The 25,991-nt window shown below is 38.3% G+C and overlaps 1 protein-coding gene across 2 annotated transcripts in view; it reads right to left on the bottom strand.

Annotated features, from left to right (window-relative positions):
- Positions 1-25,991, bottom strand: part of EXOC4 (exocyst complex component 4) — a 721,833-nt gene that overhangs the window by 327,180 nt on the left and 368,662 nt on the right. The gene's annotated exons all lie outside the window — the stretch shown is intronic.

The following is a 25,991-nucleotide window of genomic DNA, read 5'->3' as shown; positions in this document are numbered from 1 at the left end:
AGTGTAATATAAATGTCAAAACTTTCATCCAGGAACCAATGAACCATGAGCTCCTGACAAAGAAAAATGGGCCTGGACCAGGGGGCTATGTCTTCTGAAATGTTTAAAATGACAGACAAGCTAAATTACGTCTGAAGGTTTTATTTTTCTAAGGCAGACAAACGACATTTTTACTAATACTGAAAGATAATTTACTTGTTTAAAAAAATATATTCAGGCCATGTTCTTCTAGTTCCAGAGCTTCCCATACCACTTACAACAGAGAATACTAATGACTAATAAAATTGGGCACCATTTCTTTCCTTATCCATCCCAAAGGAGCAATAATCATCACTATACTGTCATTTCAAATGTAAAGTAAAATCACTAATCCACTGGGACTCTAAGTAGAAAGCTGCAAGGTATTGTTTTATTGCTACCACTTTTTTCAAGACGTATTTTCATCTTGTGGAAGACTTCATTCTAGTTAATTAAAGGCTGTGTTGATCAAAGGAAAAATGCAATGTAGATATATACCCCATATAATGCCTATTCTATATATTGTGTGCCTACACACAGAATTCTATTTTCAGCTGGCTTCCCAAAAAGGCCAGCTCTTTCAGAGTTAATCATGCTAATAAAATTTACTACCTTCTTCTTGGCTTTGGTGAAGATCCCTATAAAATTACACAATGACCTCAGGACATTTCTATTTGCATTACGGGGTGCCTCCATCATGATTCTAACTCTGAGTTCAATGGCATGTAAAGTGATGCTAAATAGTTCTACTCTAGACCAACTATTTTAAGAGTGCTTCAAGGCAAATACGTCCGCTAAGCTTACTTTAAAAAATAAATTTTACATATGTCTGTACACATACACACAGTTTCCTAGATTCATACACTAGTATGTTAAGATTTAATACAAATGTTTATGTTAAATAAATACCCTTATCCAATAGGTTTTTTTTCCCTTAAGTCACATTTCCTGGCAACTGATTAGTAACCAGGTAAGCTAAAATAATAATGAACAATTGACTGAATTTATTTTAAGGCCAGACTGCAGAATTTAACTAGCTTGGAGAAAAGTTAGTACTTGTATTAATAACCAAGTCATAAGGTGTGGGGAAAAAGGTGTTAAGAGGCACTAGAGAGGGGCAAATACCATCATAGTAATTTACACTCCAAATACATGGAACAGTAAGGATACCAGAGAAAGCCAAACATTAAACCTAGTACCATTAACTTAGTACCAAACATTAAACCTAGTACCATTAACTTAGTACCAAACATTAAACTTAGTACCATTCTTTGCCTACAAATTTATCAAAACTGTGGCAGCCAGTTAAGTCTCAGTTTGTGCTAGCTGGTTAGATGGAAATCACTGCTGACTGTATATAGCTGGGCATAAAGAGGAAATCAAGTAACTACCACTATCACTGAGTACACCTATTCCACACATGGTCCCTGTTCGTGGGGTCAGCCCAGAGACCTTGTTCTACAGCATGATTACATCCCACCAAGCTGGAGCTAAGTGGACCAAGGGTAGGCCTCTCACCCAATGGCAGCCAACTGAAAGGCTGGCTAGAAGATCATATTCTTACTTCTAGAAAGCTAAAAATTAAAATGAGGCAAAGAAAAAAGCAAATGAAGCATCATGATGTGTAAGTCCAATTTTTAAAAGAACCCAAACTGTGAGAACATAAAACTATAAGGAGGGCAAAGCTAGCATGCAAGTTAGCTGAGTCATTTACTGGAAGATCAGTATTTGTGGGCAAGTTATCATTCACATTCTTTTTTCTCCTGCTCAGCTCTGTCATGTTTACTACCATTCCTGTGATTCTCTTGCATTTTTTTAGAACTCCCAAGTGCATCACATACATGCCATAACACTTGCAATAATCTGAATGAGTCTCTATTTGCAAAGAAAAGATCCAACTAAGAGACTGAGCAAAAGTTTTGCCAAGGGATTTGAAAATCAAGTGAAATCTCCAAGTAAGCTGTCATCTCCATAACCCATTTTTCTCCATTTGACCAAAGTGCCATCAGAGAGAAGAATAAAAATGGCCCGTAATGGCCTCACAACCACCATTCTTAACAATTTAATAATTGGAAACTACTTCATTTCCCGATTGTCTTTCCCTGGTCTCTCCCCCCCACCCCTTACACCCTTACAAGGCCTTCATTTATGGCTGACAAATCACAGTGATTGCCAGGTGTTTAAGAAATGAAAAATAGTCATCTTCATCAAAATAAAGCATGGTATTTGTTATTATAGATATTCCAAAGTACAGAAGATTTTTAAGACTATAAAGATTTTTCAGCGGTTTCATTAATGATATAAAAGTTCAAGTTCTACCTTGTTCATTATCAAACAACATATCCCATTCATAAACAATTCCCAGACTTCAGCCATAAAGTTCTGTATCTCCTATTTTACTTCCTCCTCCCCACCCATTTCATTAACACCCCCTTGCCAAGGTTCAAAAGTCTCCCAGTCTGGTAGAAGTGATTTCATGCCAGACCTGCTTTGATCTTTCTCCTATGTGTTTTAACTATTCATTTAACCCAAGAGGTAAACAGGATTCACTTAATCTAGATCCTCCAAATCTTTTCAGACTAAGTATACATTTCCTTCAAGAAGTCACACAGTTCCTATTCACCCTCTTCATTGAATCTTCTTATTCCTGTTCAAAACTGGATTATAAAATACTCACACAAGTAAGTACAAAGACTAATGAGCACCCATGAAGCTGCTACCCGGTTAAGGAAAAAACAAAACACTGGAGTTAAAATCTGGAGTGCAGTCCTCTCCAATCATACTCTTTTGTCACTACACTGATTTTAATGTTTGTCATTCTGAACTAGGTGCCTTTATCTTATATACATGTATGGACTACTAAAGAATACACAGAGACACATGTACCTTTTGTCATGTTTTTAAACTTTATATAAATGTCATCATACTATATTCTTCTTCAAACATGAAATTGATTGATTCATGTTGAGGTACACAGTTCCTGTTCAATTATTGTTTACTGCTGGATAGTCTGGGTAGCTTTTCATTGTTGTAACATATCACCATGTATTTTTTAATCCTTCTCTGGATTAACAGACCTTTTCCAGTTTTTAACTATACTGAGCAATGCAGGTTGTACTTCATTGCTAAGTCATCTTTTTTTCCCCTCTCTGTTTGCTTTTAATGTATTAGCTTTGACTTTGGTGTTCTAGGGTTGTATTTTGCTGCGTTAAGGTATGGGTCTCTTTCATCTTTCCTGCTTGGAATTCGTTATGATTCGGGGATGCAAGGATTCGTGCCATATTTATCAATTCTAGAAATTTCTCAATTTCTATATCCTTAGATATTACCTCTCTCCCATTCTTTCTATTATGTTCTTCTGGAACTTTGTTTATACGTTTGTTGGAACTTCTTGTCTTACCTATTCCATTTACCTACTGCTGCATAAAAAATCACTCCAAAACTTACTAACAACTGCCATTCTGTGGGTCAAGAATTCTTTTTTTTTTTTTTAAAGGTTATTCATTTATTGCAGAGAGAGAGAGAGAAAGAGAGAATGAGCAGGAGGAGCAGAGGGAGAGGGAGAGAGAATCTCAAGCCGACTCCTGAGCTGAGCGTGGAGCCACACATGGGACTTAATTTCATGCCCCTGAGGATCATGACCTGAGCCAAAACCAAGAGGTGAACATTTAACTGTGCTACCCAGGCATCCCTGTGAGTCAAGAATTCTAACAGGGCAGAGCCTGGATGGACTGTGTTTGTTTGTTTGTTCCATGATGTCTGAGACCTCAAAGGGCAACACTCAAAGTGACTAGGAGTCACCTGAAGAACTGGGACTGGACTCTGTCTTGTTTGATATTTCTCAAAACAATGTAGCCTCGGGTAATTGAATTTCTTTAATGTCAGCTCAGGGTTCCAAGAACAATCATTCCAGCGAAAACGATAGAAGCTATATAGCCTTCTATGACTTAGCCTCAAAAATTACATAATATTATTTACACCACACTCTTGGTTCACTCACAAATCTGCCCAGTTTCAAGGGCATGGACTCCACATCAAGACAGGAGGAGCATCAAAGAACTGGCAGCCTTTGTACAAAAGCCACTCCTCTTTCATACTTTCTAAATTTTTTGTCTTTATACATTGCCTTTTAATTATTTCTTCAGATTTGTTTAGTAGTTTACTAATTCTCTTGTGTGCCTAATCTGATATCTAAACCATGAACTAAATTCTTAATACAACGATTAAAATTTTCACTCCTGGAAGTCTTCTTGATTCTTTATCAAGACCGCCTAAACTTTTTTTTTGGACAGCATCTCACTCTTTTATGTTTTTGATGTAAATTTTTTAAAAATGTTTGAAACATACCCATTTTTATATTCTGTAACTAGTAATCCCATTTCTAAAATTATCGGGAACGAATTCAACTGTGTTTTGCTTCTGCTTGACTCCAGCTCATGGTTACATATCCCCTGTGTATTTCTGTAATTGAAGGGTGTGAATTCATGTTTTAGGCAATTTTATCCATGGGAAGAACCAAGGCCTAAATTAATGGCATATTCTTCTAGAGAAGAATTGTTGGCTTTGCCAGGACAAATTTCCTTGTTATCTGTCTTTGCTGATAAGTTGTTGGGTTTTTTTTTTTCTCTCTTCTAGTCTTTTACTAAAGTTACAACCCTTTAAAAAGTCTATGCTTCATAGGATGGTTTTAATTCTAAAATCCCCTCTTGTACAGGCCCAAGGTCCCGTCTCCAGTAGTGATGCAGCTGTTAAAACTCAAACCTCTTGGTTACTGAGACTGACAAATGCCCCCAAGCAGCTGTGGTATCAGTATCAGTTTACTGCTCTGGTTTTTAGTTTTCTCTTTATTTTCATCCCCAGGAGACCTCTTACTAACAAGGTCAGCAATACATTTAAAAGGAAGTTTATTACATTACATCCAGCATTTCTAACTGCTTTGTACTGGTAAATTTTCCAGACCTTTTAGCTCTCAACCTTGCCAGAAATCAAAGTCCCTTGCTTTTATTTTTATGTGGTCATTTCAAATATTTTTTCTTCCCCATTTCCTTCAACCTAGGACCCACATATGTCTCATATCACGCAAAATCACTGCTACTTCATCAAACCCAACCATTAAAAAGTTGAGGTAATTTGGTATTTTTCAAATTACCAATTCTTAAAGTTGAAAATCAAATATTAATACGGTAACTTTGTACTAAAATTCTTTGTTTTTGTAAGTATATCAAGTTTGTAATAGTATAGTTAAACCATTACTTTTTCATATTTTACAAAGTTACAGGAGTGCATTAAAACCCAAAGAATAAAGTTTTCTGGCATTTTAAGTATATTTTAAATTAATTTTAATTCAGTATATTATCATGAAGGATTAATGTTTTATTTTTCATTTGTAAAACACTGTATCATAGTTTACACGCAGTCCTGCCAAAGGCAGAAGAATGATAATGACATCTAGAGGCATCTCTTCAGAGCTATGAGCAGTCTCATACAGGTTTGTCCTCTGTGTGCTAAGTAGCATCTGTTAATTCAAGTTTGTTAGAGCAGAGGTGTCTCAGCTAATTGGATAAACCACCCGTGTTATATTGGCAGAATAATACATCTTTAAAATAGCAAATGTGATTTTGTGACTTACTAAAATGATCCAGGACACCTTGCTAAACACATATAGAGAAACCTGGGAGCACATTGGGATCATTTGCTTAATATGCTATGTTTTAATTATAATAAAAAAAAAAGGTGGGTCAAATTTCTGGTTTTCTACGTATTTTATTTTATATCCTTATGTTCTGGATGTGTAGATGGATAGGTAAAATACCCATATTTTGGTGTTAATATATATTAGCTGATTTTTTTTCCCATATGAGTGATGTGTCATAAAAATGACAGCTATTTTAACAAAACCGGCAAAACTGCCTTTCTTGATTCAAGAATGCCTAAAATCTCATGAGTGCCTCCAAAACTCGGTAAGAGAGCGTGCTGTGCAGAGACCATAAAGCTGTACGAGAGGCAGGGCTTTCACATAAGGAAAGGATTCTACTGAAAATTATTCTAACCTTAAACAATATTTAACGATCATTGAGAAAGAATAATCATCACCATGTGTTTTTATTTGATTCAAAAGTTACAGATATTAGCTATAATGGCTCAGATGAGCAAATTATAAACCATTCATTCTTGTATTGCCAGCCTTTTGAGAGTTTAATATATATGTTAGATCCTGAACCCTGGGAGATGAGCCAACACTGCATATGAAATCGGCACACTGTGAGTTAAATTAACAAGTCAGACGTAGAATACGCTGCAAACTGGATACTGATCAATTATGCCCCAAGCAGAGCAATCAAGGAGTGCTATCTTTGAAAAGTAAGCCTGTTGACCTTAAAGAATCACACTCACAGTGATTTTACTCCTTCTAATGTGTCTGATAACTCTAACAAAATGTGTCAGCTGGAATGAGCCCCATAATATCAAAACACGGGGAAGGAGAAGCGAGGCCCCACAAAGAAAGACAGGAGTGAAAGGAGAGGAGAGATGACATTCAAGAGTCACAGTGCTCAGGAAATCAAGGTGGGAAGGGCAGTCTTCAATCAGGTCCTCACACTAGTCCCCCCTTTCACAGAATGACAAAATCTTTGAAAGATCAGGACACCAACTTATTTAAAGAAAAGCATTTCATGGTGTTTGGCACAGAAGGGAAATCCATACATCCCTTCGCCATGTGCGGACCAACTCTTTTCCTTCAAAAGTGCGTACTGGTGCTTGAGAATATAATGTGCTCTGGGACCCAGCAGGTGTAGCTTTTGAGTCATTCTGACTGAGAGCCTCAGCCCCCAGGAGGTGGTAAAAGGGTCTGATGGTAAACACTGCTTAACATCTGGTACAGAACTAGCAGGTAATGAAATTATAATGTGTGCATGAGAAAGGTGGCCCATGAAATTGCTCAGGCTCTGCTCCTCTTCCATAAAGCCACGTGTAGCGACCTGGGTGTTTCTTTAGTAAATGTTACGGTATGAACCTGGTATGCGAATTCTCAGAAATGGGGCAAAATGGGCGGTTTGTAGTTTGTTAAAATTTGGGCTTTACCTCTCTATGTCTCAAGTTCCTCATCTTAAAATGAGAATAATAACCACAACTATCTCATAGGTTGTAAGTTTTAATTGTGAGGATTAAATCAATTAATATATGTCAAGTGTTGGAAACTGCTGATTTGTAACATTCCCTAATTATTCTAATAGCGTGGCTGTTATCATGCTTAACAGACTTGTTTTCCTGACTTCTATATCATTTATCCAACTTATAAATTTTTAAATTTCTCATGAGCTTCCATTTCAGCCATTTTGATGTAACAGTCTTCTTCCACAGTAAATGAAAAGGTATTTGTTACATGTGCATATATTTTTTAAATTTTTATTTTCTTCAGATTTATTTATTTACTTATTTGAGAGAGAGAGAGATAGAGAGAGAGAGAGAGAATGTGGAGGAGGGGCAGAGGGAGAGAGAATCGTAAGCAGACTCTGTGCTGAGCGTGGACCCTGGCACGGGGCTCGATCTCAGGACCCTGAGATTATGACCTGGGCCAAAACCAAGAGTCGGATGCTCAACTGACTACACCACCTAGGCACCCCTACATGTGCGTATTTTCAAATGAACATCAAATAAAGTGTTAAGAGCTGATCTGCCAGAAGAAAAAACAGCCCAATGAAAATGTGTAACAGAATTGCTCTAAAATGGTAACAAGAGATAGTAAGTCAAAATTTCACATGGTAGCAAAATTTCATTAATCAAATTTTTAATTACACTGATCATACAGATTCTCTCCATTAAACACAACTGGATATAGTACAAAGCATACCATTTCTTTTGAATAAAGTTATACACCTGTATGATTCTTCCCAAGCACTAATTTTTTTTTTTAACATTTTATCTTGAAAAAATCGTATACTTACACCAGAGTTGCAAGGACAGTACAGCCTTCACCTACTTCCTCTTACTTAACCATGGTGTCTTTAATAAAACCAAGTTACCACTGGTACAATACTGTTAACTCCACTACAGACTCCACTCTGATCTCCCCAGTTTTTCCACTAATGTCCTCTTTCTGTTTCAGGGTCTAATCCCTTGCTGCCACATTGAATTTAGATGTCATGTCTTAGTCTCCTCCAATCTATGACAATTCCTCAGTCTTTGTCTTTCATCATTTCAAAACTTCTGAAGAGTACTCACCAGTTATTTTGTTCCTTTGATGTTTTCTCAGGATTTCAACGGTGGTTATGGATTTTTGCGAAGAATACCACAGAGGTGAAGTGCCTTTCTCATCTTATCACATCAGGGGATACATGATATCAATAGGTCTTATTACTGGTGATGTAAACTTTGATCACATGCAAGGTGGTGTCTATCAGGTTTCTCCACTGTAAAGTTACCCTTTTTCCATTTCCAGGGGTTTGTCACAATGTCCAGCCCACACTCTAAGGCAGGGGAATTAGGTTTTGCCTCCTGGAGGGACAAGCATCAAGGCATCTGTGGACTTCTGTCAAAACCTCCATAGTAATTAAGAAATACTTTGGGAGAGATACTTTGAGGCTATATAAATATCCTGGTTCTGTAATTTAGATGTTTTCAAAAGCCATTTTTACATATACCATTTCCTTTACCATTCCTAAGAATCCTTTACTTAATGACTAAATAAACTGAAAATGATGGACACGGCTCACTGTAATTAAAATCTAAAGCAGATTCCCAAGTTCATGCTACAATCGTAAACCCACATGGCATTGCTAATCTTGTCGCTCAACACCAACATTGGAAGATTTCACTGCCCAAACAGCAACGCGGGCATAAATAGGCATGCACACTCATTGGGATCAACTCACCCTACTGAAGACAAAATCTGAATAATAGAAAATAAGGAAGAGGGGTGGGCTAGAAGACAGTCAAGTGTTTGATGCTTGAGCTGTGTATCACGTCGTTGCCACTCCCCTTCTAAATCAAGAGTATTGTTTAATGACCTCAGAATGTCTATTTGGCTCTTTTCCCATAAAATAAACTGGACTCTGGACTACCGAATCAGTTCTTCACTGATGCCTGAATTCCAATGGGACTATAGTTTAGGATTAAGTCTAAAATACAGTTTGAGATAAATCTATTTTCTAACTGTTGAATCATACTTCATTCATTCTTTGTTAAAAATTTCAGTAATTATCTTTAGTTAATACCATTTATACCTGAAACTCCGTAACATTTAAATTCTAAAAAAACAAAGCCTAGATGGAATATTTTGTGTCCTTTTTTTTATTTATTTATTTTTTTATTTATTAGAGAGAGAATGAGAGATAGCACGAGAGGGAAGAGGGTCAGAGGGAGAAGCAGACTCCCTGCTGAGCAGGGAGCCCGATGTGGGACTCGATCCCGGGACTCCAAGATCATGACCTGAGCCGAAGGCAGTCGCTTAACCAACTGAGCCACCCAGGCGCCCCTATTTTGTGTCCTTTTAGATGATACTTATAAAGCACTTCCACATACGTTTCTTCATGCAATCCTCTCAAGCACATTATCAGATGAACAGAAAAAAAATGACCTTATTTCTCTTTTACAGATGAGACTTCTAGGATTTTAAGTAGTTTACCAATGACCAACTATCTAATAACTGGTAGGATCAGGACTTGAAACTAGATAGAAATACATTATGCTGTATACCTATGTTTGGACTAAACTAGTGGATATTTACTCTTTTTATTTACATCTGCATTTGCCTGAGCATACTTGGATATATCAGATCATTTCTTTTCAACAAAATGCATCCCCAGATACTATGTTGGAGCTATTGTCATTTTTTCAAATCACATTTTTTTTTCACCGCATAGAACATATGCTCATCTGATGAAAACATTAAAAATACAGAAAAAATTAAAAACTAGAGAGGAAAAAATACCCAGGGATAACTATGTTAATTATCTGTTATATTACCTCTTAGTAGTATTTGACATAAAGATCACAGTGTGTCTATAATTTCATATTCACTTGAAACATACATACTTCTCTTTACTAGCAAAAGCTCTCCATGCACACAATTTTAACATACCGCTAATAAAAATAGCAAAGAGCTCTAGGATGTTTATGCCAGTCACTGTTCTAAGTGTTTCACACATGAGTTCATTTAGTTTTCCTCTCAGGCCTATGAGGTGGGTATTATTATCTCCATTTCCCAGAGTAAGAAACTGACTTCATGGCCATATAATGGTACACCATCTGAAAATACCATAACTTACTTAGCCTTCCCACTATTTCTTGATTTTTGAGGTTGTTTACAATTCATAAAGCTGTAATTGGCATAGATAATGTTCAGTTCTAACTCTGCATGTGTTTTTAACATAAATGTGTGCTCGTTTGGCTGAAACGGTGGATTAGGTAATGTAAGAAGTGAAGCACTGTCTTTATTAGCCATTGCTGGAGTTAAGTGGTACCAAAGGGTAATAGAAAGCAAGGCTGTCTTTCTATTTTCAAATGTCTTGAAGGGCCTGTAACACTGACTGTTAAAGTCTTATGGCCAGGAAGCCAGTGAATCACATTTTTACCTGAAGAATAGTCATTATAGGTGACGTCACCTTTCCTCCATGACCGTAACACTTGGTGGTATGGCTTAGGTGAAGGAAATGGTGATGGGGCAAAGCAAAAGCACTCAGTACGATCAGTCAATACACAGCCAGCTGGATCAAAAAAACTGCCTGGGTTAACTATTTTGGTCTGGCAGAGCACATTGCCTTTCAGTTTTAAAACAAAATAAGAATGTTCCAAAAGTCTTTCCGAAATGTTTCTCTATACTGCAGTGGGAAGACTGAGGTCCAAAAAACGAACAATACTGAATGTGAGCTGAGGCCCAGGGACTGGGGAAACTGGCTTCCTGCCGGTTTGGAATTGTTTGTAGGAATAAGTAGGTGTCCTGTTTGTTATAAATATGGACTTTACTCACTACAGATACAGACAGTACACTTCTTTTTAAATTAAATTAAAAAACAATTCCCCTTTGAAGCAAGCCTCCATCATTCAAAAAGATATCTGACGCTGAAATGCCCTCTACCTGCTTTATTTACATGAGAAACACGACGGAAAGAGACTTTATGCTCTCTACCATCTAATTTCTCTAAGCTACAGCCATTGATTCTTTGTAAGTTTATTTATTCAAAACAACAGCACAAACAATTCTTTTTTCTTGGGTCAGCAGCTTACTGAATTAACATCAATCATCAAAGGAGACGGGGCTGAAAGGAAGATGGAAGCCCATTTTCTCAAAGATTGATTTTTTTTTAAGCCAAAACACACAGGCAGCATAAGCAGGAGGCTATTTGCCATCGAAAAGGTTCAACTTGAAAGTCACAGCCAAAAACTGGGTACTCACAGCACAGATCAGTTCCCTTGAAATCTTAAAGTTTGTTTTTCCCCCCATCACTTAAATTTCTTTTTTGATGGCCTGGAGCGTTTGATTCTTCACTATATAAAGCCCACCTGAATAGCTTAAAACAAGGGGAGGGCAGGTTCCAAAGGAGACAGAAGTAGATCAATGTTGGTGTTTATTATAATGATTTTCTAATGGCTTTCTCTATTCTCTTTACTTACTTTGATGTATTTAAAGTGGGAAAAGTTCATCAAAGACTGCTGTGATTAGAGTCTTAAATGTATTTAAACAACTACTTTTGGCATGTTTGAGAGGTGATTTGCTTCATAGGTCCCAGCAAAATTATTCTTTGAAAACCATGATCTGCTTCTTGCTTGGAATTCAGCTCAATTATTTTTCCTTGCAAGGTGGGTGTGGAGGGTTCTTGCCTGAAATGAAGTCAGAGGGGTCAGTATTCCTGAGACTGTTCTAAGAACTGCAAAAAGTAATTGGTTTATATCCATTTTACATCCTGTCGTGTCAGGGGAATGTGTTTCCTTCCTGCAGCTTTTCTGGAGATTTATGTAAGGTGAGGAATGCATTAGACCCAGCATAGATAAACTACTAGACTCCTACTTCAGTAGAATGTGCTATACTCTTTATTTCAGATATTTTTAAATGTTTGCTATGTTGTTAAATCAACTTTAGGAGAAAATGTGAGATTTTCAGTCTAGGGTACAAGTAAATGGGGGAAGACAAAAAAGAAAGCAAAAAGTAAAAAAAGACCCATAAGCCTGAGTTGGCTGGCAGGGCGACCTCCGTGTTATCACTGTTTCCTCTCAAATTGAGACAAAATTTATTTCAGTTAAGACTTTGATATCAAAGCCATCAATCACCCTCTTGTCTGAGAAGGAAGCAGGAACATCCACTTGTTCCCCAGATGTAAAACAAAGATTTTTAGCCTCTAATTCACAGGGATTGCTGAGGAGTAACGGTGGTTCCTTAAAAGGAACAAATAAATTCATTAAATAAAATCAATAAATACCACAAAGGACTTTCACCTATTTTTTTTAAACCCACTACTTAACAATGAGATATTGTGATCTGTTAACTACTCTAAACTTTCATTTCTATTTTCTTCCATACTTAGATCACATGCAAATTAGCAAACTAATGTTGTCCTGTATATATTAGCACCTCTGGCCGTTTCTGAGTAATCTTTTAGCTCCAACAGTCTACAGAATGTTGTACACTGAGAAAATGCAAAATCCAGGAGAAAAAAAAGGCCTACCGCAAATAATGATTGGCAAGGTCAACCAATTATAAAGCATTACAGTTCCTATAATGTCTCTACCATTCCATGGGGAGAGGATGGGATTCAAGCAAAGGTAAAACAAAACAGAAGAAAACTAAATTCCCCAGGGCCAGCTCCTGGGCACATTACAGCAGTTTCAGTAGGAGCTCCTCACACATCGGGCGCAAGGTTCTGCTCCGAGTGGCTCTGTGATGGACATCTCCAGTGAGAACACATCTCAGAGCCCTCAGGGCATGGACGGAGGGATAACTGATCACCATCCCTTAGGAGAAGGAGAAATTCAAGACAACATTATTCATAAAAAATGCCTTGAGAGAAGGTAAGCTAAAAAGCATGATTTGGAACAAAGGTGGCAAAAGGTAAAAAAAAAAGTCTTTATAAAATTTCCCCCAAATTTTGAAATGGTGCGTTTAGGCTGATTTCTCTCCAAATGAACAATTTATGGAAGAGAAGCATCAGACTTATGGGATAACAGGTAAAAATATGTCTTGCTTTTCCAACTTTGGGAGCGTTGACAAAAACTCCAAGGCAAGGGCCTAAATGATTAGTATGTGATGAGCCTGAACTAAAGAGAAGTCTTGAGATCAGTTTGAACAAAGAAAGAATAACAAGAGAAACACAAAAATAAAATATCTAAGTGAAAGAAGTAACGGAGATCAACCAGGCAGGAAGAGAGTAGGAGCCATCAAGAGCTGGTGTGGTGACACAATGTGGAAATTTAAATGGGGGGAAAAAGCAAAAGGAGAAGGACATCAGGTGTGTGATTAAATGTATGACCTCCAAAAAAATAAAAATAAAATAAAAATAAAATAGTTTCAAAATAAATATAACCTTGAGAAATCAGTCACTTTAATAAAGGGGTCAGCATGAGGGAAACAGTTGGGAGTAAATTGCATTAAATTATTTCCCTTTGAGTGAACACACAGTGTAATAAGCTGTGAAGAGCGTAATTCTGTACTTACATTGTGTTTTGCAAGCAAAGTGGGAAATTGAGAATTACTGAACCTTGCTGAAGTTCTTATCCAAATGAGTGTTTCAATTAGTTAACCAAGATTTCCCTATGTTTTAGAACTGGAATTCGTCTGTGGAATAAAGCAGTCCATCTACGGTGCTGCAAAATGGCCCTGAAAATTTGTTATACATGCGATTAAATCTAACCAAAGAAAGCTTTTTGTATTTATAACACATGGCAATATTTAGATATGATCATATATATATGTATATATACACACACACATACACATTCGCACATATACATAGACATACACACACATATGTAAAAGCTTTACTAAAATATATTTAATACAATTTTCATACCATAAAATTCACCTTTTTAAAACGTTATTCTGAACCTGGAGAAAATAGAGCCTTATTGAAAACAGTCAATGAAAGTTTAAGAGTATAATTACAGGGATGCATTTTAAGCCCCGTATACTGTTGAACACATTATGGGACCTGAAATAAACATTCTAATCGACTAAGTGATGCAGGCTGTAAAACATACCTATGGGCCAGTGAAGGATATTTAAACAAAATGTATAAAATCTTTTAGTGAACACTAACAACAACAAACCAGAGCATTCTATTCTAATGCTATTTAGCAGAAAGAGAAGGATTTAAGAGGGATTGCTTTTTTGGGTTGCTCTGCAGTGGGAAAAAGGAAAGGAGCTTTAATTTACCTTTTTAACCATCTAGGTGTTGAATTCTTTGCACATAGTGAGCATATTAAAAATACTTGCTAAGCTGAAGAATAAAGGAAGCTGGAATGTAGAAGGAAAGCAAAAGCCAAAGTAAAAACAAAACAAAACAGAAAAACAAACTTTAAAATACAAACCTATAATTCCAAATTGAAGCTTTGGAATTTTATCATAGTTAACTCAAATGATGTTCATTTTTTTTTTTTTAATGCATGGAGTGCATTTGACATATGAGAAATTCTACTACATATCCCTTGTGGGGAGATCAGTATGGCCCTGACAAAGATGGAAGTGTCTAAAGATGAAATCATGGATCAAATCAAGCACAGTAAATCACCTGGATAGGGCTGTTGACCCATGGATTTGGTAGGTTTGTGCAGTGGTAAAGACAAGGATTTGTCATTAAGTTTCTAGAAACAGCAACACGTCTTAACCATAACAAAGATGTCTACAAGAATATTTTAATTCTTTTTTCTAGAACTTAAAAATGAGAGACAAGAGAAACACTAAGAGTTACCAAACCAGTTAGTTTTGATTCATGCACAGGAAATAGGGAGGCCAAATAACACAGAATAATATTCTACAAGGATCACACAGATATTATCAGTATAAACGAGTATGTCAGAATAAAGGAGGCAAGAACGTGGAGTCTTAGAGATTCATCACTTCATTCTCATTTTTTCTGCCCCCCTTCTCTCTCTCTCTCTATCTCACACACACACACACACACACACACACACACACACACACACTGTATTTGTGTATCCCCAAAATGATAACTGTATTAAGAGTTTTTGAAAAGCATTCTGTAATATACACGATAAGTACCTCCTACTGGAAATAAAAGGTCTTTTCACTAATGAAAATTATCAGGAAAATAGTTCCAGAGTACACATACTTGGCTCTTTTTTTTTTTTTTGTATTTTTTTTTTAAGATTTTTATTTTTTGACAGACAGAGAGACAGTGAGAGAGGGAACACAAGCAGGGGGAGTGGGAGAGGGAGAAGCAGGCTTCCCGCTGAGCAGGGAGCCCGATGCGGGGCTCCATCCCAGGATCCTGGGATCTTGACCTGAGCTGAAGGCAGATGCTAAATGACTGAGCCACCCAGGCGCCGCTACATACTTGGTTCTTACATAGACATACGGTATCCTACTAATTAATATATTTACTTAGTGAAAGACAGAAAAGACTGCCTTGGGGGAAAAAAGGAGAGAGTGGTGGTTCATAAAATGCCTTATAGGGAATTCATGAATCCCAGAAAGTACAGTGCTCTCCTTTCCACTTTATATACTCAGGCCCCATCTTGAATAGTTGAACTCACTCCTGGTCCCAACACATGAAAAGGGCAATACTCCACTAGAGAAGAACCAAAGAAAGAAAATCAAACTACTCAGAAAAAAAACAACTGTTGAAGAACTAAGGTCACTTAGTCTACACATAAGGCAAATGTGACTAATTTATTTAATGGCTGTCATAAAGGGATTAGTTCTACTCCGTGGTGCTTTCCAAAATAGGCAATACTCAGTGTTTTACTCATTTAAAAAATAAAACTTGAACACATTCTCAATGTAACGTGCTGTGCTAGATGAGGTGGAATATACAAAGGTAATCAGACAAAAATCCTGTTCTCACAGAGTACACAGTCTAGAAAGGAAACTAAGGCATCAAGTTAGAGTATGTGTGTCATCTAGCATCTGGAACAGTGCGTGGTATATAATGGGCACTCAGTAAATACCTGTCTTGAATGAGTGAATGACTGCAACTCTCACCCCACTGATCTTGCAACTCCCTGCCTGACTGAGTTGCATCAGCTGATGTGGCTGCCTCATGTTCTTCAACAAAGCTGCAGGCTCAAAGAGTAGGCAACCTTCCCAAATAGAGACGAGCCATTTTTTTTTTAAGATTTATTTATTTATGAGAGAGAGAGCACAAGCAGGGGGGGAGGGGGAGGGAGAGGGAATCTCAAGCGGACTCCACGCTGAGCGGGGAGCCCAACAAGGGGCTCGATCTCACCACCCTGAGATCAAGACCCGAGCCGAAACCAAGAGTCAACTGCACAAACCAGGTACCCCAAGATGAGCCATTCTTTATTCATGATGCAAGTACAGATAATACACAAGGTGGAAACAACCACCTGCCAAAGAGACCCAAAAAGTACTATGTGAATTTAGAAGTTGAAGAAATTAAAAGTAAAATTTACAAGAAGGCAGATTTTATCTCAATCTAATAATTGAAGATGTCCAACCAAGAAACAAGTACTGTACCCCCAGCTCCCCAAATCAAAGCTGTGCCTTCGGAAGCCTTTCATCAGAGGATTACTTTACACTCTTCCACAATAAAATTATGACTTTAGCAAATGCCTTTGAGTGAAATGAGAAAATCCTTTGATACCTATTTTTTTTTTAAACGTTAAGTTTATAGTTGATGCCTCCATTTGGTGATGACTCTGCTTATCATTTGAGGGCAGCAAAACACAATCACCAAATCATCTGTCTATGATTCTATTACCATAAAGGTAAACGTCAGCATATCCTTCTACCATGTATATACTTCTAAATAAATAAGCAATAAATTTAATTATCTCGATTTTAAAGACTGAAAGATAAAAATGCAACATAAAAGAAACACTAAGTATTTTGTGTTTATTGAGGCATATATACCTCTACTTTGCAATACCTAACTTCATTCAGCACTCTTCCTTTTAAGACGTTTTGAGTGATTTAATTTCAAAGCCCTAGCAATGTATCATGTGGTAACTGTGCATGGTCAGGGAGAACCAAAATGGAGGCACACTGGAGCTGGTAGTAAATGCCTCAAGCTAACAGTACGATGAGAACCTTGAGTATATAACCATTTTCATGAGCTTATAATTTAAAGCAGAACTATCACACTGGCAACCTATGAACCAAAACCAGAGTGCTGACACATGTGATAGGAGACCATGCTATTTAATTTTTAAAAAATTAGATGACAACTGAATGCATGAGGATTTTATACAATAATCAAAGGCATCTGACTTTTTGCTTGTTTTTCAGATTTAGACAATCTGGCACCACTGGGATTATCTTCTAAATGACAATGATTAGCTGGACCGACAAAGGCTAACCCCTCCAGTTTGGCTAAGTCTCCGTTTATGCCAAAATCACTCATTTATGTTATCAGTCAAGCTCCTAGAGGCATGTAAGTTTGTGACCTTTTATGTCAAGGAACAAATGTCTAATGAAGGGAAATAAAAGGAAAGATAATACAAAGATAACCCGAATAATCTCAATATAATCAGGTACATATTTATACACACAGAGTTCTAAACATTCATGAATGTTAACTCTTTCTGGATTTCAACCATTGGAAACAGAATGGCCTTATCGACCAATGCCCATAGCGAGATATTTCGTTTATTCACTTCATTGCAGATATTTCACTTATGGATAGCTGACAGGGTCATCTCGCAAAGTTCCAAAATAATAAACTGATAATGAAGGACTCATGAAACGGTGTCCTCCTCTGCCCACCTCCCCCTCCCCCACCAAGGATTTTCCATGGATGAAGATGCTAGAAAATACTACCCTAACATGTATTTATCACAAGAAATCATGTGTTGTATAGTTTTAAGAACACCTCCTTACTCTGAATTGCTAATTTGGAGTTGATATAATCTTCCAAAATTTTGCTAATATGATGGAGTCTTTTCCTTCCCCCAGCCTCATTACATTCAGATGCTGGTACTAAGCATAATGTTAAGCATTGTAATTCCGCCTTTATTAGATTCAGGTATATAAATGGCATCCCAGTGAGCGTGGTGAATTTTGATCATTATTTCTCCACTCAAGTTGTGTTCATCTTCCTGCTGAGAGGATGATCACGGAGTTTTACCACAAGCCCAAGGGACCCATTATTTATTATATTACATTTTATGGTGTGGAGTAAATAAATAGCATTAAAGTGCTAAATTCATTCACAGGGATGAACTGTATTCATAAGCTGGAGAAATTCTTTAAATCAAGCCTATGCTGCTAATAGGCTCTTCATAAAAATGCAGAAAACATCCATTGTAATATGGCAGCAATGAAAGGAGGCAGCTGGGTTAACACACAGAAATATTAGAAGGAAACATTCTAGGCAAGGCACACAAATGGCGTATAACCAAATCATGAGGTTAAACACACAAACTTCACTTATTAATCTGTCATTTTCATGTAAGTGGACTGTAAAAATTCCCACCTTAAAAATAATATAATTAATCATAATAGAATTCAAAGTAAACTAAATGTATCAATGTGTGAAGAATTCAGCAACCCCAACCCCTCTTAAGATGTGCCTTAATTAACCATGCATTTTGTCTTAATCAGCGGGTCTTACATTAAAAGACCATTTGGTAGGGAATGTGTGTGCATTTGTCTTTTGTATTACATATAATCCACTCCCATTTCTATCTCTGATTTCTAGGGTCTCCCATGATTGCTTTTGGTATGGCTTTTGACTATAAAAGATTTTCTAGCCACCAATCCAAAGGGATTTTCTTTCTTCATCCTTCATGTGACTTTTAATCATTTAAGGCAACCTACAATTCTGCATTTTTTCCTTGGCAGATTTAAACTCAGTAGTGCTTGAGAGTGACACAAATTCCTTGCTGCCCTTGGACTTCACTACAGAAAGTCACTGTGGGTCTCAAGTGTCAGGCCCCATACTACCCTAGCATCTGTTCCTCCTTATTCAGTGCTGTGCCAACACTACCCATGTGATTATTTTTAACAATAGAAATGATAATGATAATGAACTTTCTGTGTCAATTACAACATTCACTGAGTGTTTTAAGGTGGTACAATATAGAAATAAAGAACAAGGAAAATGAGTATTAACAAAGTATCATGTGTAATTACTTAAAGTCATACTTAAGAGGATAACCATAGAAGCTATAATCAACATATAAAAGGGGCAAGGAGAAAGGCAGGCCTGTTGTGTCTTTGTTGCTTCCTCTCTCAGCTAATCAGAGATAATCAGAAGCAGTGTATCAAATACGGAATGGAAGCCAAGGCAGAGCCAGGTGCACAGAATGAAGTCAGAAGTCTGGGGGCAAGGGAGAAATTCCAAATGAAAGCATATGAGGGAACAGCAAGACGAGACAACAATGTGTGTGGTTAGACCAAGTAACAGTCTGAGTCAGGGCACACGTAAGAACAATGAATGGAACTTTTCAGAACGAGAATAAATGAAGAAAAGAACTAGGGAAATAAAATACACAAGAGAATAGGCAGAAGAGACAAAGCAGACAGTCAACACAGAGTCCAGAAGAACTAACAGGGAATCTGGGAAAAGAAAAAAAAAATTCCATCTAGGTATCACAATAACCAACTTAATAAATCACACCAGTGTTTCAGGGATTTGGGGTGAAATCATTTGCTTCTTCCCAGCCATCCCCAGTAACTTCTTCATTTGATCCTAAAGGCTGTGCCAACAGGCCAAGTGTACAAACAGCTTCCAACTTCCTTACCAGGGATCCCCCTTAAAAGGGATTCCTTTAAGGAATCAATACCTGGAAGGCAGAGGAAGAGGAAACGTCTAGGGCCAGGCAGATAACTGGTTCTCTCACTTCACCTCTGAGATGAGAGGTGCTGAGGCTGTCTCTATACCAGCTTCTCCAAAATCATGTCCTGTGAGGACTAGTGAGGGGGTAAGGAGTAATAAGCACAGTTCCTGAAAATGAGATTGTAAAAACTGACTGAGTGATCCACTGGTTTGCTCAATGTTCTTCATTTTGCAAATATGCATAAAGCAACAACTATTTGCTGGGCTGGACAATAGCCATCCTTAAAGAGGTAAATCCTTAAGTGATTCACTGTAGAATGAGGGTGATGGATAGCCTAGCAGCATCTGACAGAGTCGGTCCCTCTCCTTAAAACACCTCCTTCCCATGGATTCCTAAAAACCACCTTCTCTTGGTCTTTTGCTTCCTCACTGTCTGTTGCTTTTTGAACATCCTTCGTCAGGAGCACTGCATCTTCCTAACCTGCATGATGGAGGTCCCAGGCCTCAGAAGTCTCTTCTTCACTTACCTGTGCTCCCTCCCAGGTGGATTTCATCCTGTCTCAGGGCCCTTCACAGCACTGGAATGTTGGTGACTTGCAAATTTTTATCTATGGTCCTCCATGCTGGCCAGTACAGTAGCTCTAACCACATGCGACTCTCCCATTTTTAATTTAAATTCATTAAAATTAGGAAAAATAAGAAATCAGTCCCTCCGTTGCACTAGTCACATCTGAAGTGTTTAATAACCACATGGCTAGTGGCTATCATATCGGACAGTGAAGCTATAAAACATGGAAAAAGTCCTATAGACAAAGCTGGTTTAGTTCTCACTTCCAAACTGTAGAGTCTTGCATTCGACTAACTACTCAACATACAAACTTGGCTAATCTAACAGGCATCTCAAATTTCCATCTCCAAAACTGAACTCAGGATCTTACTCTCCAATAGCTCTTCCTGCAGTCTTCACCCTCTTTGGAAATCCCATCTTCATTCTTGTTGCTTGGGTCAAAAACCTTTGAGATCTGCTTGGCTCCTCTTTCTCACTGGCCAGTCTTCCCGGTACATCCAGAGTGTGACCCCCACTCTCATCTCTGCTGCTGCCAACCCAGTTCAGGTCATCATTTCTAACCTAAATTATTGCAATGGCTTTCTACTCTTTGCTACTACTTTTTTTTTTTTTTTAAGATTTTTATTTATTTGACAGAGAGAGAGAGAGAGCACAAGCAGGGGGAGTGGCAGGCAGAGGCAGAGGGAGAAGGAGGCTCCCTGCAGAGCAGGGGGAGCCTGATGTGGGGCTCGATCCCAGGACTCTGGGATCATGACCTGAGCCGAAGGCAGTCGCTTAACCAACTGAGCCACCCAGGCGCCCCTCTTTGCTACTACTTTTGCCTCTCCCTCTGGTATATTCTTCATATCGCAGCCAAAGCAATCCTTAAAAGAGCTAAGTCAGATTATGACATTCCCCTTTTCAAAACTCTCCAATCCAATAGTTTCCCAAACTCACCCAGGGCAAAATCCCAAACGCCTACCACCATCTAAAAGGCCTTAGGGTAGGAGGACGGGTTACATAGGTGACGGGGATGGAGGAGTGCACTTGTTGGGATGAGCACTGGGGGTTGTACGGCACTGCTGAATCACTACACTGTACACCTGACACTAATATTACAGTGTATGTCAACTGGAAATTAAATAAAAACATAAAAACTCTTTCCTCTGCCTAGAGGTTTGCTCCCTAATTTCATTCAAGTCTTTGCTTGAATACTTTCTCTGAACACCCTATGTAAGACAGCATCTTATCTGGCTCCTTCTTACCCTGTTTTATTTTTCTGCACAGTAATTACCATACCTGAGGTATTTTAATTTGTTTATTATTTGAATCTCCCATTAGAAATATAAACTCTGTAAGAACAAGGACTTCATTTTTTTCATTGCTTGATGCATAACAGAAGTTAAACATAATAAAAAAAATGTGGTGTGTATGTAAAAAAATAAATAAATAAAATGAAGGTGGAGAAGTTTAAAAAAAAGTTAAATAAATAGTTAAATATAAACAAAAAACTGTATCATTGCGATAAATGCCCTCACAAAGGAATGTATATAAGAACGTTCTCCAGATCCGTCGACTCAGTCAACCAGTTGGGATTATGGCCACTGGGCAAACAATATCCACAAATGTAGAGACTCAGGTACTAACAAACATTCAGGAGAGCTTCTTACTAATAACAAGTCACAGGTGGGGAGGAAGAGGCAGAATTCAGGAATCTAGGAAGGAAAGCTGCAAGTTCTGAGAGCTCCCACTCCTGACATAGAAGCAAAGCAGTCTTTCAGGCTGCCCCCATCACTGAGCGACTCAACAAATAGCTTCCAGTCAGACTGTGCTGTTCTTTCTCTGTCTGCTTGTGAGCAATAGGCCAAAAGCACACAGTCAGAAATGAAATCAACTAAAATAAACCATACATTCACTGGGCAGCTAATAAATGCCACGACTCTTCCCCTGTGTCATTTGAATAGACACCAAGAACACTGCTTGCTAGTTATTTGCCCCATTTTATAGGTGAGGAAACAAGTTCAGATGATTCAAGAACATGCTCAAAGTCACAAGGCTGTCCAGGCTAGAATTTTAACCTAAGCGTGACTCAGCATCCAACTTTGCAATGTAGACCTCAGCCTTTGAACCAGACACTGAAATCACAGAACACCCACTCATACGAGTTACTTGCAGTCTTAATGCCCATCATGGAAAGCAGCTGTGAGTCTGCACCACCCAAAGCTGAGATAACAAACCTCCCAAAAAACCTACCAAAACTTCATCAGAAACCTCAGTCTTCAAAATAAAATGACTTCCTAACTGCACACTCCCCTAATCTCATAGCTACAGAACCAAATTAGGCACGGAAAATAACTATAGGAAAATAAAATGTTTTGATAGAAACATGTAAGAGAAACAACATCCTTTAGAGTCCTTTTAGGTGTTCCTCAGAGATGAGAGTGTTCTCTCTCAGTGGCCTCTGAGAAGCTTTAAGTGAATCGAAAAGACTCTCTGCTCAGAATATTCTGAAGGATTTTGTGTCTATCGTCCCCCTCTTTGCAACCACCCTCTCTTACCTCAAACATACCCAATTACACTTCACTGCATTGAGAAGGTTTGGGGTAAAGGAACATAGCTTCTTGTACGATCAACACAGACCATTTAGTGAACATGGTTCTTCATTGTGGTGTAGGAATATCTCCTAAAATCCAATTTCCCATACTAAATTTGCCCAGGATTTGTCACTATAGCACAAGTTCTGATTCATCAGACAAGCAACCAGAGATTCCGTTCAACCCTCCACCCCCACAAGCATACAGATCCCTCAGCTTTGCCGCGAGCTCGCACTGGTCTTCTCTCCCCCCACTTCCCAATGGTTCCCTTGGAGCTGATGCAAGAGGCCAGCTCTACACTCAGGCAGCCTCATCACGCACACACCTGACGAGGATGCCAGACGACTCCTCTTCCTTACCCACTGCTAGAAACATCCTTGTCCATCTCCTGGCACCACTGCAGGCTCTGCCAGCACCAAAGACAGCTTGTTCTGCCGCTCATCTCTCCCCTCCAGACGTGGCCTCCTTGAGGAAGGCAGCAGCTGTGCTGATGCACTGGTAGTGCCAAGGCAGAAGAGAAAGATGAATGCCATCTTATCAAAAGCAAGGGAGTTCACCCAATGCTCCTCCGTAACTAGGAAGGGAAAGAAGATGGAATAGGATACAAAGAGGCAAAAAGGGGAGAGCAATCCTGTTGTGCTTACCAAGAAGGATCCAGTATACTCCCCACAATGAGCAGACCCTCATCACCATACTTTCCTTCCCAGAACTGCCATCTCACCCAGGCCACATCTTGCTCCTCACACCAGTGACCCCTGGAAACTCTGCCCCTCACCACCTACCTCTCTCAAGTAGGAAACCTCTGCCCAGGTCTTTGGTAACCACAAGTAGGTCATATTGAGGGTAATGTCCTTGTTCTCTAAAATAAGAAGATTAGACTAGATGATCTCTAAGGCCCCTTTTATTTATCAAGTCTCAACATGGCATATGAGCATTTGACCTTGCGGCCAGGTTTCAGTAGGAAGACACGTGCTCCCAGAATCTCAAGCCAACTCTAAATCCATTCCCAGACGCACGCAAGTATTTTAGTTAAATTGAGAAAGCTACAGTGAGACAGTAGAGATAGACTGTGGATAGCACTGTTTTGCAGAGGTTTGCACCAAATAAGATCATTTCTATGAGAAAATGCATTCTGAGTTCCAAACAACTAATAAATGAACCAGACATATGAACTATAATCTATTCACAAGTATCAAACTATACTATTATGATGCTACCGGGTACCATGTTACAGAAAAGCTTCAGAAAACAGACAGTTTGGCAAATGACCATGAACATGACCTAAAGATGCCCACAGACTATTATACAATGTATGTATACATTCTTATTTGACTTCCATGCATTTCTGGAACACATTTATAAGAAAAGCAAGGCCATCTTATAACTTATTTTCCATTCATACATTTGATGGTTTTTATTCTCCTGCCTAGATTTATTGCACTTCCTCTGACATAAAAACCAAACCAAACCAAACCAAACCAAACCAAACCAAACCAAACACCATTCAGAATATAACCTACACAGGGCTTCTGTAGTGCATCAGATTTTAACAGTGAGTCACTATGTTCATTTGTGGAGCACAGAGGAGGGGAGCTCCCCAGTGCCTAAGACGCAACTTGGTTATTTAGGTAAAACACCCTAAACATTACAATGGAATAGACAGCAGGTGAGCAAACCACAAAGTAAAAAAGGAATAGACATTTTGTGGGAAAAGGGCAAAAACTTTATTTGATTATAAAGACTATTTATGTAGTCATTTGTGCCAAATACACGGATTCCTAGAAGTTCCAAGTATTTGAGGTAGAAGACTTCTGACCAGGTATCACCTGAGATGGAGTCCGGTGTCATGGAAGAGTCAGGAGACTTGTATTGTTTTAGGCTCTGCTTCTACTTCTATTATCCTAGGTAAGTCACGAAGCTTTTCTATACTAGCTTCAAATTCCTCTCAAGTTGAATACAGGGGCTAGACTAGGTGATTGCCAATCTCTTCAAAATCTCATGAATACAAATCTATAGGTTTAGCCTAAGTGTGAGCAGCGGGGAAGCAGTCTGTTTCTCTTTCACAGGCTGCTACTTGGTTGGGGGGAAAACGAGCTTCGGAGAATGAGGAGATGAAACCCTTCTTGGCTGTTCTGGCAAAGTTGGGTTGTCTGCCCACGATCACTTCCAGCGCCGTCTGGCAAGTGGATGGGGAGAAATGGCCATGTCATCAGCTCTTTCAAGTGTGTTCTAAAGAACACTAACTCCAAAATCCACACCTTGAGTAACGTGTTTATTGTTCAGATAACCTTAAAAAATGTTACATATACTATTTGCCTCTGGAAAGTCACAGTGAGCCTTGTCTAGTAGAGGCTCTGAAAAGTTCTGCACTAGAGAGTTGCTTATCTTAGTACCAGGCAAACAAAAAGTATATTACAGTTTTCATGGTACTAAAAAGAATTTACTAAAATTGAGTTTCTTGGGAACAAGAACTGTGTCTTAATTCACCTTTCTGGCCCTGGCCCCGAGCACGGTATCTGATATATAATAGTGTTCACATTTTTTGAAAAGCTGAGTGACGGAACGTGGAAAAGCCTAGAATCTGGTAGTATGGCTGATGTTCTTCCTAGGTCTTATATTGCTAAAGTGAACAGTAAAATGTATCAGGAAAGTGTAAATGTAAAAGTAAAATGTACAACAACAAAACAACAGTTTTCCATGATGACAAAAGAGTAAATTCAAGCCAGTACATTCCATGGAATACTCTCCTCGAGCAGAAGGAGGAAAACTAGAATCAAAATATACTGCACGGGACTTATGAAAGTATTATGTTCCACAGGAGCTCAATCAACATTAGCTGATGTTTCCCAGCAGCGTCCATAACTTATTTATCTACCCACTCATGTTCTCAATACCTCAATTTCCCTGTCTATAAAACAAACAAAT

The sequence above is a fragment of the Eumetopias jubatus genome, unplaced genomic scaffold, assembly GCF_037043125.1.
Source record: "Eumetopias jubatus isolate StellerSeaLion01/CBP00866 unplaced genomic scaffold, mEumJub1_p1.0 scaffold_14, whole genome shotgun sequence".
NCBI lineage: Eukaryota > Metazoa > Chordata > Mammalia > Carnivora > Otariidae > Eumetopias > Eumetopias jubatus.
Note: the sequence above shows the minus strand (reverse complement) of the source record. Positions and strands in the feature narration are given on the sequence as shown.